Source organism: Pleurodeles waltl, chromosome 6 (assembly GCF_031143425.1).
Source record: "Pleurodeles waltl isolate 20211129_DDA chromosome 6, aPleWal1.hap1.20221129, whole genome shotgun sequence".
Classification (NCBI taxonomy): Eukaryota; Metazoa; Chordata; class Amphibia; order Caudata; family Salamandridae; genus Pleurodeles; species Pleurodeles waltl.
In genome coordinates, this window is record NC_090445.1 from 603,223,875 (window position 1) to 603,237,541 (window position 13,667).

The 13,667-nt window shown below is 45.0% G+C and overlaps 1 protein-coding gene across 1 annotated transcript in view; it reads right to left on the reverse strand.

Moving 5' to 3' along the window:
* INAVA (innate immunity activator) overlaps positions 1 to 11,926 on the reverse strand; it is an 88,370-nt gene extending 76,444 nt beyond the window's left edge. The window contains exon 1 of the mRNA XM_069238871.1: positions 11,812 to 11,926. The gene's annotated coding sequence lies outside the window, so the exon portion shown is untranslated. The remainder of the gene's footprint in view (positions 1 to 11,811) is intronic.
* Between the last annotated feature and the right edge of the window lie 1,741 nt (positions 11,927 to 13,667).

A 13,667-nucleotide genomic window follows, 5' to 3' on the forward strand; every position in this document is an offset into this window, starting at 1 on the left:
TCATGATGGACTCCGGTTCTCTCCTGGTTGTGCTTCTGTCTCGGAGCGGTGTTCACGATAGGCTGGGCAGATCAGCTTGGGTTGACGGAAAGTAGTGAGCGGCAAAGGTAAGAAGAGGGACTGCCTCTTTGCCTGTTGCTTTGTTGTGCTTTCCTGTTGCTTGCTGCTTCTGTCCTGGAAGTGAAAGGACAGGACTTAGCTTTCTACATCCTGCTTTCCAAGGTTCTCCAAGAGCTTGAACTGAGCTTGCCTCTTGTTAAGAAGTCTCACGACCATCAAAGACTTCATCTGCCAGTACCTGGTCTCTCTTACTGAGAGTCCTGACTTGCCAAGTGGTGCCAAAGCCAGTTCCTGGGACCTGGGAGGTGAACTCTGGTGCCCAAGGCTCGTAATCCAAATCCAGAGTGACTCCGAACAGCGTCTTCTTTCCTTTGCCGTTCACTACTTTCAAACTCAACGTGAACAGCTTTGTCAAACCTTACCGCTAGCCACCTTCAACCTCAACTGGAGCGGGTTTGTCAATCTTTGCCCCTGGCACCTTTGAACCGTATGGAGCAGCCCTGCTTTCTTTCACTGTTCACTGCTTGCCGGCAACCGAAGCGGCCTTGTCAAACTTTTCAGCTCACTACTTTCAAACTCATCCAGTGTGGCTTCATCAAACCATGCTGCTCGCTACTTTTAATCTCAACTTAAGTAGCTTCGTCAACCTTTGCTTCTTGCACCTGTGAACCATGGGGAGCAACTCTGCTTTCCTTTGCTGCTCGCTACTTTCAAACTCAACCCAAGCGGCTTTGTCAACCTTTGCGACTTACACCTGTGAAATGTCACACACACTCCAGGGGGTTGGGGACTGCTTTGTGTGAGGACAGATGCAGCACTATTCAGGTGCAATTGTCAGCTCCTCCCACCACTCTAGCTCAGGAAGACCCCTCAGCATGGTGATGGGCCAGAAGGATATGCAGGGCACACCTCAGTTCCCTTTGTGTGACTATCTAGAGTGAATGCACAAACATCCCAACTGTCATCCTGACCCAGACGTGTATTCAGGAGACAGGCAGAGGCACAGAATGGTTAAGCAAGAAAATGCCCACTTTCTAAAAGTGTCATTTTCAAACTCACAGTTCAAAAAACAATTTCACCAAAAGATGTATTTAAAAATTGTCAGTTCAGAGACCTCAAATTCCAAATCTCTACCTGCTCCCAATGGGAAATGACACTTATAAGATATTTCAAGGCAATTCCCATGTAATCCTATGGGAGAGATAGGCCTTGCAATATCGCAAAACAAATGTAGCAGTATGTCACTATCAGGACATGTAAAACACACCAGTACATGTCACACCTTTTAAATACATGGCACCCTGCTCATTGGGTTGCCTTGGGCCTACTGTAGGGGTGACTTACAAGTAGTAAAAGGGAAGGTTCGGGCCTGGCAAGTGCACCCACTTGCCAGGCCCAAACCTTGCACTTGCCAGGTCGAAATAGCAGTTTAAAACTCCACACACATTCACTGCAGTCACAAGTCTGAGACATGTTTACAGGGCTGGTCATATGGATGACGCTATCAGTGCTGCAGGACCACTAGTAGCATTTGATTTACAAGCATTGGTGTACTATACTAGGGACTTACTAGCAAATCAAATATACCAATCATGGATAAAACAATTACCAATAAAATTTAGACAGAGAGCACTTGCACTCTAGCACTGGTCAGCAGTAGTAGAGTGCCCAGAGTCCTAAAGCCAGCAAAAACTAAATTCAGCACAGGATCAAAAACAGGAGATCAAAAGCAAAAAGACAGGGGAAACCACACCAAAAGCTGACAGGTCTAACACCACCAATGAAGAGGATTTATTATTACCATTCCAATGGTTCTAAACATGATGTAGCTAATCCTCCCAGATCCAGCATTACAGCTTAAAGGTATTATCAGGAATTCCCAGTAATGGCCTACGTGAGGGAAAGGCCTCACAGTAATGAAAAACAACTTTGGGGAGTTCTTCATTACCAAGACATGAGAACTTCCTGCCTTTTGCTTACACGGCACCCTGCCCTATGGACTACTTAGTGCCTACCTTAGGGGTGGCATATGTAAGAAAAGGGGGGTTCTGGGCTTGGCAAGGCGTTTTAAGTGCCAAGTCGCGGTGGCAGCTAGACTGCACACACAGGCCCTGCAGTGGAAGGCTGGAGACATGTTTACAGGGCTACTTAAGTGGGTGGCACAATCAGTGCTGCAGACCCACTAGTAGCATTTAATTTACATGCCCTGGATCTATGGTATGCCAATCTACTAGTGTTACCATGTTTTAGGGGATAAACAGATGCACTTAAGTAGTGGTGAAGTGCTTAGAGTCCTAAGGCCAAAAAGATACAGCAACACAACTGGAGGTAAAGGCAACAAGTATTTGCAATGCAATAGGTCTTGCATTTGTGAGAGTTAGAGCTATTGGCACTGTAAACGACAATGTCTTTTACCTATGTGTTTTGGTTTAAAGTGTAGTGGATGTATGCCAGGTGCCACAGCAACCCTCCCAGGCCTGTCGCTACAGGAGCGAGGAGACAACAAGTCCGCCATCTTGGGAGTGTTTTTGCCTCATTTGTACAGGCTGGCTGTGATACCCTAAATATGCAGCCCTTTCTAGTGTGTTTACCAAAACATTTATAGCGTCAAACAAGCCACAAAGAGGCACCTTCATGGCATTCAACCCAGAGAATGAGGGTGTCAAAAGAGTTAGAAGCAAAGAAAAGGGGGCAGCCATATATTTCTGTGTGTTCAACTTTTAAAGGAATTGTTCCTCTACATTGGCAAATAGCCTAACTTTTAAAAACATTGACTTTATACAAAGAGAACAACAGAAGAGGCAGCTTAACTTAACAGCAGGCTTCAAATGTGTGCAGACTGGTGAAACAGAGCTTCATTGGTAGATGAGCCAACAGGATAAGTTTCAGAGGTGCAACATCTGTGACCTTGGGTCAGTGTTTTAACTGAAAACAGAAGGGCTGATACTCTGTATTAATTTAAAGCACTGCCTTAGGTTAATAGTCTTATGACAGTCCTTGGCTCAGAACTGGACTGTGTAGAACAGATACTTGTACTTGAATCTCCTGGGTCCTGACGGTGCCCTTTCGGTGCATACATTTGTGCACTGGCTGATGGTTTTGAAGTAAGAATTATCTTTGTTGGCGTGGCTACTCAAAATTTTAAGTCTTGGCTTTGCCATCTGGACCACTCAGAGAAGAGCGGGAAGCCTAGGTTTGGGCAATAGAGTGTTTTATCGCCTAGACCAGTGGTGCCCAGCGAGGCTCCTATAGGGTTGGTTCATTGGCATTTGTTTTTTTTTGAGGCTATGAAAAGGATTTAAATGTACGTTTTTCTTAGAACGTTTTTCAGAACCATGTCAGAGTTTCTTGATACCCACATAAGATTAATTACGTAAAAATAATTTATATGGAACTTACATACACAATGGTTACCCTGCAAGCCTGGCATAGATCCTGCCTTCCCAGTCTTTCAATGGACATGTGTGTTCTATAATGACATGCAATAAAATGTTCTAATATCCTCAACGTATACCAATAATAATATGTATATAGCACATAAGAACCACAACATAAAAATGAGGTAAAAAAGCTGCTGTGCAGTGCACTGCTTTCGGTGTCACCTTGTGTTCTATAAATAGGCCACACACTCTGTCAGCTCGTGAGGTCATAGACGTCACTCCTCTCTGAGCAAGGAGAATGATGACACAGGCCTGAAGCAAGCATTTCCAGCATGTAGAAAAATCCAGTGTTCAAAATATTCGAAAAGAAAGTACTTTAGACCCATACGATTCATGAAGTGATAAGTTACACAGCCTAAAGGTGCTATGATGCAGCCATGGCTTTGCAGCTGGAGCCGCAGATGACTGTTTCAGAACGCAAAGACATGCAACTAGCAAATGATGCCAAACCTATACATCAACACCAATATTCACAGGAAGGAGGGGGCACTGGGCTGACAGCCGTCCTGGAGTCATGTCTCTCCCAGTTATGTTCTATGCTTGTGTGTGTGTTTTTTTCAGACATAAGGGGCCACATTCACTAAGAAAACCTACAATCTTAAGTTTACACCTACATTAAGGGGGAGATTTTCGATTCTGATTTTTGAAGTCTCTATGAATTCTAGAAGTAATCCTGGGAGCTTGCAATAGTCACAACTTTTCAGAAGTACTCACAATAGTAAAAATCTACACATACATAACTGCTCATGGAAAACAATTTCATTTGAGAATTTTTTTTATTACTAAGACATTTACCTTTTTTAACTTTTTCCTCCATTTAACCAGTGTGGAAATGTTTTTCCCGGTGGAGAAGTTACATCTCCTACAACTCCCCAAATTTTAGGGATGTTTCCCCTCAATCTGTTACAGAAAAATTATTTACTCCTGCCTGTAACAACAGTAAGACTCTAAACTTTTCCAGGCTGATAATGTTTGTGAGTATGTACCAATGCATACATTTGGCAATATACAAAAACCCTCTAAGGCATCCCCACCGTGAATGCACACTCGACACCCTTGAGAGCAGATTTACTCCAACCTAATGTTACATAATACAGGTGTTATGAGTGTTTAAATTGAGTTATAAGCTTCAATTCATATTCCACTTTTGTAAATCAAGCCATTTACACAAATAAGTTGAACCTATACATGTAAATGACTGCGACTCAGACAATGAGTGCTATGGGGCACAAAGGCCCAACTTCCTGCTTCCTGGGAAATCATTTGACAAGTAAATCTCATGGTGCGCAATTAGGTGCTGGGAAAAGGTTTGCATTCAAAATATACTTGCAGACCAGGTTGTGGACATTGATGCAGCCAAAGGTGGTCACTGTCCACATCACTGTTGTGGTACTGGATACCAAAGTCTGACGCTTGGTCCCCTTTCCGCTTCTGACACAGTTTGGTTGTGTGGCACAGCTGTAAATGAGAAATCACACAGACCTTTTCCAGCTGGTAAGCAGCTCTGTGTGAACTGTAATATTGAATACAATATTCTGATACATGGTGAGACATATTCCGCTCCATCATTTTTAGCTTGTCTGTGCTATTACAGGCTGGGACAAACCATGTGAGAATTAATTTGGCCCGGCCATTTAATGTTCTGTTGGAATATCTGGGCTGTAGAGTGGTGCAATTTCAGCTCCTCTGGCAAAATAGAGCTGTGCCAATGGTTCAGTCACCTATAGGTTTTTAAGGTAAATTTACAATAATTTCACCTAACCACTAGGTGACTCCATAGGGCACCTTCCTTACACCACAGGGCTTGGTTAAACCATAAACCCACCAAATGGAAACTTGTGCATCCCCAAATGCAACAAATATAAAGCATACAGCATTAGTGTACTTCTGGTCTTTAATCGTAGAATACACAATGAGAATAAGCTAAGACAGTCAAGTCCCCCTCAGGCAGAGACTCAGCTCTGACCTCTCTTAAAGTCAAAGAAGATGTCCAAATGACACTGGTCACGGGTCACATGAATATTTGTGTGTATTGAAGATGCTGTGAACCGCTGCTCTGAAACAGATCAGTGTGTTGGTGATGCTGAGAGCAGTTGTGATCAAGTCTGTGAAGCATAAATAGATGTTGTGCCAGCCACACATTTTCAGTGCCTCACAAGTCATAAATAGGAATCATGTATTACTTTAGAGAAAATATTAAGTCCTGTGTTGGAAATCTAGACTGCATCATGTATACGTAGTCCAGTCGTAAAGATGCATTCCTCTTCATAACCCCATCACATAACTAATACAACAACAATAATAATAAAATGATAGTGATCATTTATGCAGCCCACATTAAGCTTGCAGTGTAGACTCTTGGTGCACGTTGCTAAGGGGAAGGGCCACTGGAATGATGCAGTTCAGTGACTCTGGCATACTCTGCAAAGAGGCAGACCCTTTGCGGAGGTCATGTGGTCACTTATAGGCCACATAATTCAGGCACCTCTGCCACATACTTTTGACCACCATTTGCTGCATAATTCTAGTGGTCCTGATAATAGGTGATCTGAAGAGAAGACACAGATACTCAGCACATGAGGCAGGCAAATGCACGTGTTGAAGCATTTATTACCATGTAAATAAGTACAGAAGGTAGGTGATCAGTCATGTATGTGGCATTGTTCCTCTATCAGCATGCTTTTATCACCTCTTTCCCTGAGTAGCTTCTCCTGCTTCCAGATGACATACAAACTCCTGAGGAACCACATGGCATCTCACACAAAACCATGACAAGACATGACTCCAGAACAAGTAAAGGACCAGGAGGCAGACATAAGATAAAACATTTATAGTATCTTCTTCTGCTTGTTTGCATACTTTTGTCTTCTGTATGGTGCCTTCTAAAGCTGTGGTGTCCCTTCTGCTGGGTTCTGAAGGGTCTCAGTAACTGGAATAGTAGTGGTCTGGGCTCAGTGTGTTAGTTCAGTGACAGCCGGTCTCTTCCATGCAGTGATGGTCTGATATATCATTCAAAGGCTCAGGTGGTATCACCCTGGGTGATGGCCTAGCTAGCCCCTTTGGGAATCAAACATGTAATCCTTGCTGCCACACTGATCTTTGCTGAGGATAACATTAGGCCTGTGGGCTACCTTAGCCCATATTTTGGCTACCTTCACTTAAATGCTGGGACCTCAAATTTTAAATATTTGTAATGTGAACAAAATGTGTGATGCAATTATGTAAAAAGAACAACCTTTGATGTACACTATTTCAATTGTCTAGGGTCTTTCAACCATGGCCCTTTGCGAGCCACATTATAATAACCTATCAATGTTTTATCAGCAACAAATCTGGACTCGTCATAGCATCTATTTGTAGGCTTTCTTTGCTGTCTTATACAAAAAAAAGACGTCAGTCACAACAACACATTTGGGTTACATAAATACAAGCAGTGGCTGGTCCTGGTGCACCCAGTTTCTGAAACAACTGTTCTCTTTTTTAAAACATCTCCTGCTCATGGAGTATTTACTGTTACTGTCCAGGATTATCTCTGAGATTTAGTCCATGGGGTGTGTACCGATATAAACAAATACACGTATATTCCTGTAGACACATGGTGAGGCACTGAGGGGAACACAAGTAGAAGCAGGAGTCAGAAAAGGGCCACTTATAGGGTCAGGAAGATATGTCCTTGACATTGATTTTCCATGTACTTGGTAACCACGGTAATCAAAAATAATGCATAGAGTTTCAATCAAATGATGCATGGGAACTTAGTGGAGTGGTTACATGAAGCCTGGGTTTGGAAAACAAAAGAGCAGGTTAAACATTACTGGACTGTGACAGACAATGCGTGGATCATTATAGACAGGAGTCCAGAGGGTGATGGGGAAGCACTTTGCGCCATTGGCCGCAACTGTGAGGGGCATTCGAGGTGGGGCCTCTTCAAACAGGAAGCAATGCTATTTGAACGCTCTTTAGACAGTGCTTCCAGAAGTGACATCTGGAAGGTCGCAGTAGCTGTGAGGCGACTGTCATCAAAGCCAAGAAACCAGTGAATTCTGAGAGGAGGAAGTGATGGAGTTTGCTCCACTTTTGTGCCCTATGATGCGCTGCTCCTCTCACTGTGGCACCCTTGTGTTAGCTTCTTTGCGCTACAGGATTAGGAAAATGGGTGTCTCTACTAACTGAACTTTATTTGAAGATGCCCAATTCAGTTTCTTTTCCACCAAGTTGAGGCCATGAAGTGCTTGGGTCTCCGCGACTCCTTTTGCACTATTTTTGAGACAACACCTTTCGCCATCTTCTTGCCTAGAACTAACCTATGTGCTTGGTTGGTGACCCTCCAGAGGTTGTCAAGAGCATGTGCTATCGCCTAGTGCTAAGCTCTAGTCAGTTGGTTAATGCACCACTGCAGAGGTCTTGACAGAACGAGAATGTCATAGATTACAATCCTGACATAGCCTTTCCACCTATTTATCTCTGTAAAGTGGATGCAAATGAATTAAAGTGATTTTGTTAAGAATGGCGCCTGCTTTGCAGCGCTATGAAATGGCAGAACCTAACCTGTATTACCAAGCGCTATTAAAAAAAATATATATATGTGGCGTTTAGGGCAAGAGCTTCCGACTGGAGCTGGGGAACATGGTTTGAGTCTCAGCGCTGGCTCAACATCCTGTTATTATGGAAAATCACTGAATCTCCCCTTGCTGCCAAAAATGAATGTGTTCTTGTGTAATGTACCCAATGCTCATGTAAAGCGCTGTAATACTCTTATATCGAGTTTCGCTAAATAAAACTGGAAAAATATTAATAAAGTGCTCAATAGCTTTGTGTCGAGCTTACGCTACATAAAACTGAAAAAAAAGGACCCACAGACATCACAAAGAAACAGCAAGATGCCTGAAAACCAGGAAGAGAAACAAACCACATACCGCCATGACTGCAAAGCGATGAGGCAAAAGAAAACAAAGGGGTACTGGGCAAACGGTCACAGTGGCACCGGAGTTTAACAAGTGACAGCGGGAGGAGGGTGATAGGGTGGCAGGACGATCAAGACTACAGCTTGGGGGAGTGTGATTGAAGCGTTATGGACGAAGCAAAAGGTGCCTCTGCAGTAACCACGAGCTCAGCACTGTAAGCACTTTGACTCACAGGAGCAGGAAACCAAGGGAAAAAAAGGTCCCCCACAGAACAGATAAACACAACAAAGAGTAATTATACTGTAGATAGTCCCGGCTCCCAAAGAGAACAAGCATTTGCAATGCAACGGGTCTCGCGTTTGCTCGTGTTAGATCTGATAGTGTTGTAAACTTGCTTTATGTACGTAAACCGAAAAAGTGAAACTAACAGTGTAACAGGGCTGATATTATGTAAAGTGCTCGACTTCTGCCAAGCGAGATCGCGCTGGGAAAATAGAGAAAAAGTAGTCCACGAACCGGACAGAAAACAGCGAGCCTCACATGTTTTCTGTACTTGGTCGATGCGCTCGAGGAGGGCTATCCACCGGAAAAGGCATGACGTGCATGCCTTCCACTAATTAAATCAAGCACATTCTAACAGGCAAGCCCACAAGCCAATGACAGACACTGACGTGACGTGGACAGGGCTCTGAGCCCTTTTTAATTACTAAAACGTCTCGCTTAGTGAAACACATGCGCAAGCGCATGCGACGCAGGCTCGACCCTAAAAAGGAGGGACTAAGAAGCACGACTGACCACTAACAAGCAAGGATTTTTAAATGACACGGAAATGAACAAATGAAATGGCTTTAAGCCCAAGGACGCAAGTATACTAAAAGTATACAAGAGGCCGTATGCTCATGCTCGACATAAAGGGGATAACCCTGCAGGAAGGGCCATTTCCAACAGGAGGCCACGCAGATGTGTTTGGCCCAGAGTTAGCCTCTACAGCATTTATAGGATGGAGGGATAGATTTGGGGAGACTGAGCAGTGTTTACGTGGTGGAATGAATAATTCTGGCAGTGGTGTGGAACGGACAGGCAGGGGCGTAGCTTATTCAGTTAGATTCAGAGGGAAGGGTGGGGGTCAGGGGTAAAAGACATTTCCCAACCATCCCTGCCATTGAAAAAGCAAAGTGGATGAAAATAGTTTTACACTTAAAAGGCTTCTCTTCACCACATAAGAATCATCCAGTACTTTGTTTACTCTTGACTTGTTTTGTGTGAGAGGGAGGAGGAGGGGAAGACTATACAATCTCTGTAAAGTTTCATGGAGACCTGTGTCTGTACTGAGGGATGATAATCCGAGTGGAAACCCGACCACAGACACAGAAAATTCTAGTCCGACTGGAGGCTCCTGGACCCAACTCCACACGCCAGAATCAAATAATTGGGGGTGGGTAACACCTCAAATAGCGCCCCTTCCCCTCAACTCCCCCTCTCACCACAGAAACAGTCCCCCTGGTAACTGCTAATCAACGTAACAGTGGTCGGAACTAAAGGTGCCAGGTCTCACTAACCTGTCAATCTCTGGTGCAAAGACAGAACCTGGAAACATGTCAATGAAAGGTGTGAGGAACACGAGCGTCGTCGGCAGAGCAGAACGCCAGTAAGGCAACTCAGTGAGTAAATCACCTACGGCGCAGGTCTGTGGACAGCCTGCCGTGACAGGGTTGGATTCAGGGAGTACCACTCAGTCTTTCATGCTTCTGAGGTCCATAAAAAAAACGCCATTGGTTTGGATGACAATAAGCATTGCTAGTGGGCCTCAGACATCGATGTACGCATGTTGTATAATCTGTTATATAGCTCAAAACCTAACGTTCTATCTTACCTCTGAAGATACTCTGGCGAACAAACGCATTTCTTCAAATGAAGGCAAAACTGAAGAAAATGCATGATTTTAGAGCCCCCTATGAAACCACGAGCTGTATAGCGCAGCAGTGTGAAGTGAATGACTTCAACGTGCTTCCTGGGTGGAGTGGGCGGGGCATCTTGGAAGTCAGCAATGACGGGTTTTCGTCTTTTCGCAAGGAAGATGTGGAATCAGACAGTTGAACGTTTTGGAAGCAAGCTATCTGCAATTGCCGGGATAACTTCTATCAATGCTGCACGACATTCAGAGTCACCATCTCGCTTGTTAGATAGCCCCAGCTCCTCTGCTAAGACAGATCAATGGGTTAATAACCTGCTGCTGATATCAGTGTGCATTCTGCAAGCCTAAACCCGCATGACACACAGGCAGGGCCGGACTGGAGAAACAAAATGAGCCCTGGCAAAAATGATCAAACCAGCCCATCATCCCCTTTCTTATTTATGTATTTGTTTTCCCCCTCTTTCTCTCTCTCTCTCTCCCCCCCTACCCTCTCTGATCACTGGCTCCCTATCCCACCCCATTCTTGATGCCTCCACTGCCTGCTGCAATTACACTCCGTGGGATGGGGAAAGTACAGCCCGGGGCCATTGCAGGCAAAACTGGCCTGCTGCGGCTCCAGGCCACCGGGCAAACGCCCGATAGAAAGAAGCCGGTCCGGCATAGAGCCTCTGAAGTGGGCGCACGTGTAAATCGGGTAAGCAAAGACATTTTCGAGTACAAATGATTTCCTCTTCGAAACAAACGCTGGTGGCTCCCAAGTTATGGAATGACACCCCTTTCCAATTAAGACCCTTGAAACATGACTGAAAACCAACTTACTCCTGACCCAGGGCCAGGCGACCCGATCCTCAGAGTACCTAGAAGCGTCCCGAATGTATATCCAAAAAATCAATTTAACAAATGGCCACCCTGCCACACTTATGTAATAGAAATAAATGATATAATCTTCCGCGCCAGTGCAAGATTCCCCTCATTCAGTCCATCAATTTAAGTGCTCCAACATAAATTTAGATAATAACCAAGAAATGGCAAAAGAAAACCTAAGGAACTGAAGGTGTAGAGTAGAGAATGAAACGTGTACCTGCGATCACCCCCCGTTGCCCACCCTTCATCCGCCGCAGGCCTATTAATTTACCGAACTACCCATCCGGGTTACAAAGGGTGGTTGACATCTCTGTTTTAAAGCTTGTTTTTATCCAGACTCATTGTTTTTATTTCATGCACGATTCCGTTCGGTTACCTTCTCTCATATCCCCTTTTCCCGTATCAGTTGTCTTTCTCGCTTGCATACTTTAATACGTTTTTGCTCGTCACTTTTCTACTTGTTTGGTACTTTTCTCTTTGTTGCTACCTGTATCATTTGGCATTCTGGCTACATTTCTTTTTTCTCCCTACTCTTCTTTCGTTTGTCAACTGCTCCTTTCTTTCATTTTCTTTTTACCTCAGTTTCTTCTCACCCTCACAGAATGTCAGCTTTGTTCTTAATTCTTACCTTATTCTACTGGTGAGATCGCCGGTAGTTGCCCCTCCACCACAAGGGAGCCTGTCCCGCAGAGCTCCCACTGCAGATGCTCGGACTCAGCACTGCCTGAGCGGCAGCAACTTGGGACCAACAGATCCCGGGACATCTGTGCGTGGATCGTACCAACTGCCAGAGGGAAATGGGGAGGGGGCGAGCTGCCTCAGAAGCTGTCTCTAAACGATAAACCACTTAAACGGATACGCACCCTGGCGAGTAGCGCTCATAGCTTAAGGGGGAGGTATATTTCTTCCTTCTAAAGGGGTCTGAGCTATGTGGACCCGTCGATGTCAGACTCCTCCATGTATGCTCCCCCCACTGGCCTTGTCTCGGAAGACAGTCCCTTTTGAGTGAGGACAATGGCTTCCCCCAGCGCAGCCCATTCTCCTCTTAGGGCCAGGGGTTAAGATCTGAAAGAATGGACGAGGGAGGGGGCAGTAAAGTTTTTATTCCCTCTCTTTTTAGCTCTTCAATAGAAGTGTGTGAGGCAGCTGGCCGTTCTTTACCAGTCCTGGTGATAAATGCCCAGCCGCCTGCCAGGCCCGCCTCAGCCCATGGGTGCAGACCCCAAAGTGTGCTGGGTAGGACAATTTTTTTTTTATTTTTTTTTTCCAATTGAGAGACGTGCACCTCAGCTGGCTGTTAAACCACAGCACGAGTGACTGGAGGGTGGAAGGCACACATTTCAAAGCACGAAAGGTTCACGGGGCTCACATTTGAGACTTTCAACATTTTTTGTAAAGTAGTGTAAAAGAGTGATTCCCAATTCTGTCACGTCATCGGGGACATTAGTTACACCCGGCAACCAGCACAAAATTGAGGAGCGAGAGTTAAGTCTTTCACACCCTGTGAAAGGTTTTTGAGGTCAGCTGCTGAGATCTATGTGCAACCTACGGGTTACTCGTCCGTTTCCCACCTTTGCCCTCTCGAGGTTCCTCTTACACTGGGATTCTAAAAAGATTTCCAAGTTACAGTGCTTTAACGCTGAAAGTCTGTAGCAAGAAGCAGCGTAGGTGTGCTGTAAATTTATTACAAGCAGGGACCGCTCGTGTGGCGGCTTTCATTTTCTGCGGGCTTGGAGGCTGCCCTCTCCCTCCCTTGAATTTTACAAAGCATGAGGCTGAAGTTTCTTGTTAATAGCCACTCTTCAATCTTCATTAATTTAAACACACGTCCCAGTATAACGGCGACGAGCCACACACGGGGCGAAACGTGTCTGTTGTGGTTGAACATTTCTGAGGTTGAGACAGTGGTGGTTATATAGCAACACTTCATTTGGGAGACGCGAACCAGCTTTTTATCTACGGCTTTAGCAGGGGCGTAGCTCCGGGAGGGAGGGGGAGTTACAACCCCTTAAAAATGTAGTTTGTAATAATTGGGTACAAGTGCTTTCTGTCGGGTAACTTGGAGCGTCTGTCGGATTTCACCTGGAATTTTATATGCCTGTTTTGAAGGCTTTAAAAATGTTGATTAGTTTGAAAAATATTGCGTTTTAGGCACCCCCTACCCGCTCGCACTCCGTTCTCTTTCCACGGCCCCTTTGGCCCCTCTCCTGTCCCAGTGAGATTGTTGGGAAATCTGAAGCTCCCCCCCCCCGGACCCCCACCCACCCCAGTCATACTGAGCAAGCTACATCCCTTGGCTTGAGCTCGCGTCACCCAATTGTGCATTTCTTCTCTTACACAGCTCTGTGCTAATCGTTGTATTGAACTTTAGGCGCTATAATTTCTAACCTGTGATCAACATGTTAGAATCCAGTCTCTACGGCGGGTAAACAGAGACATTTTGCCAGATACTGTAACGAAGACATGGTCTTAGCTTTTGCTATG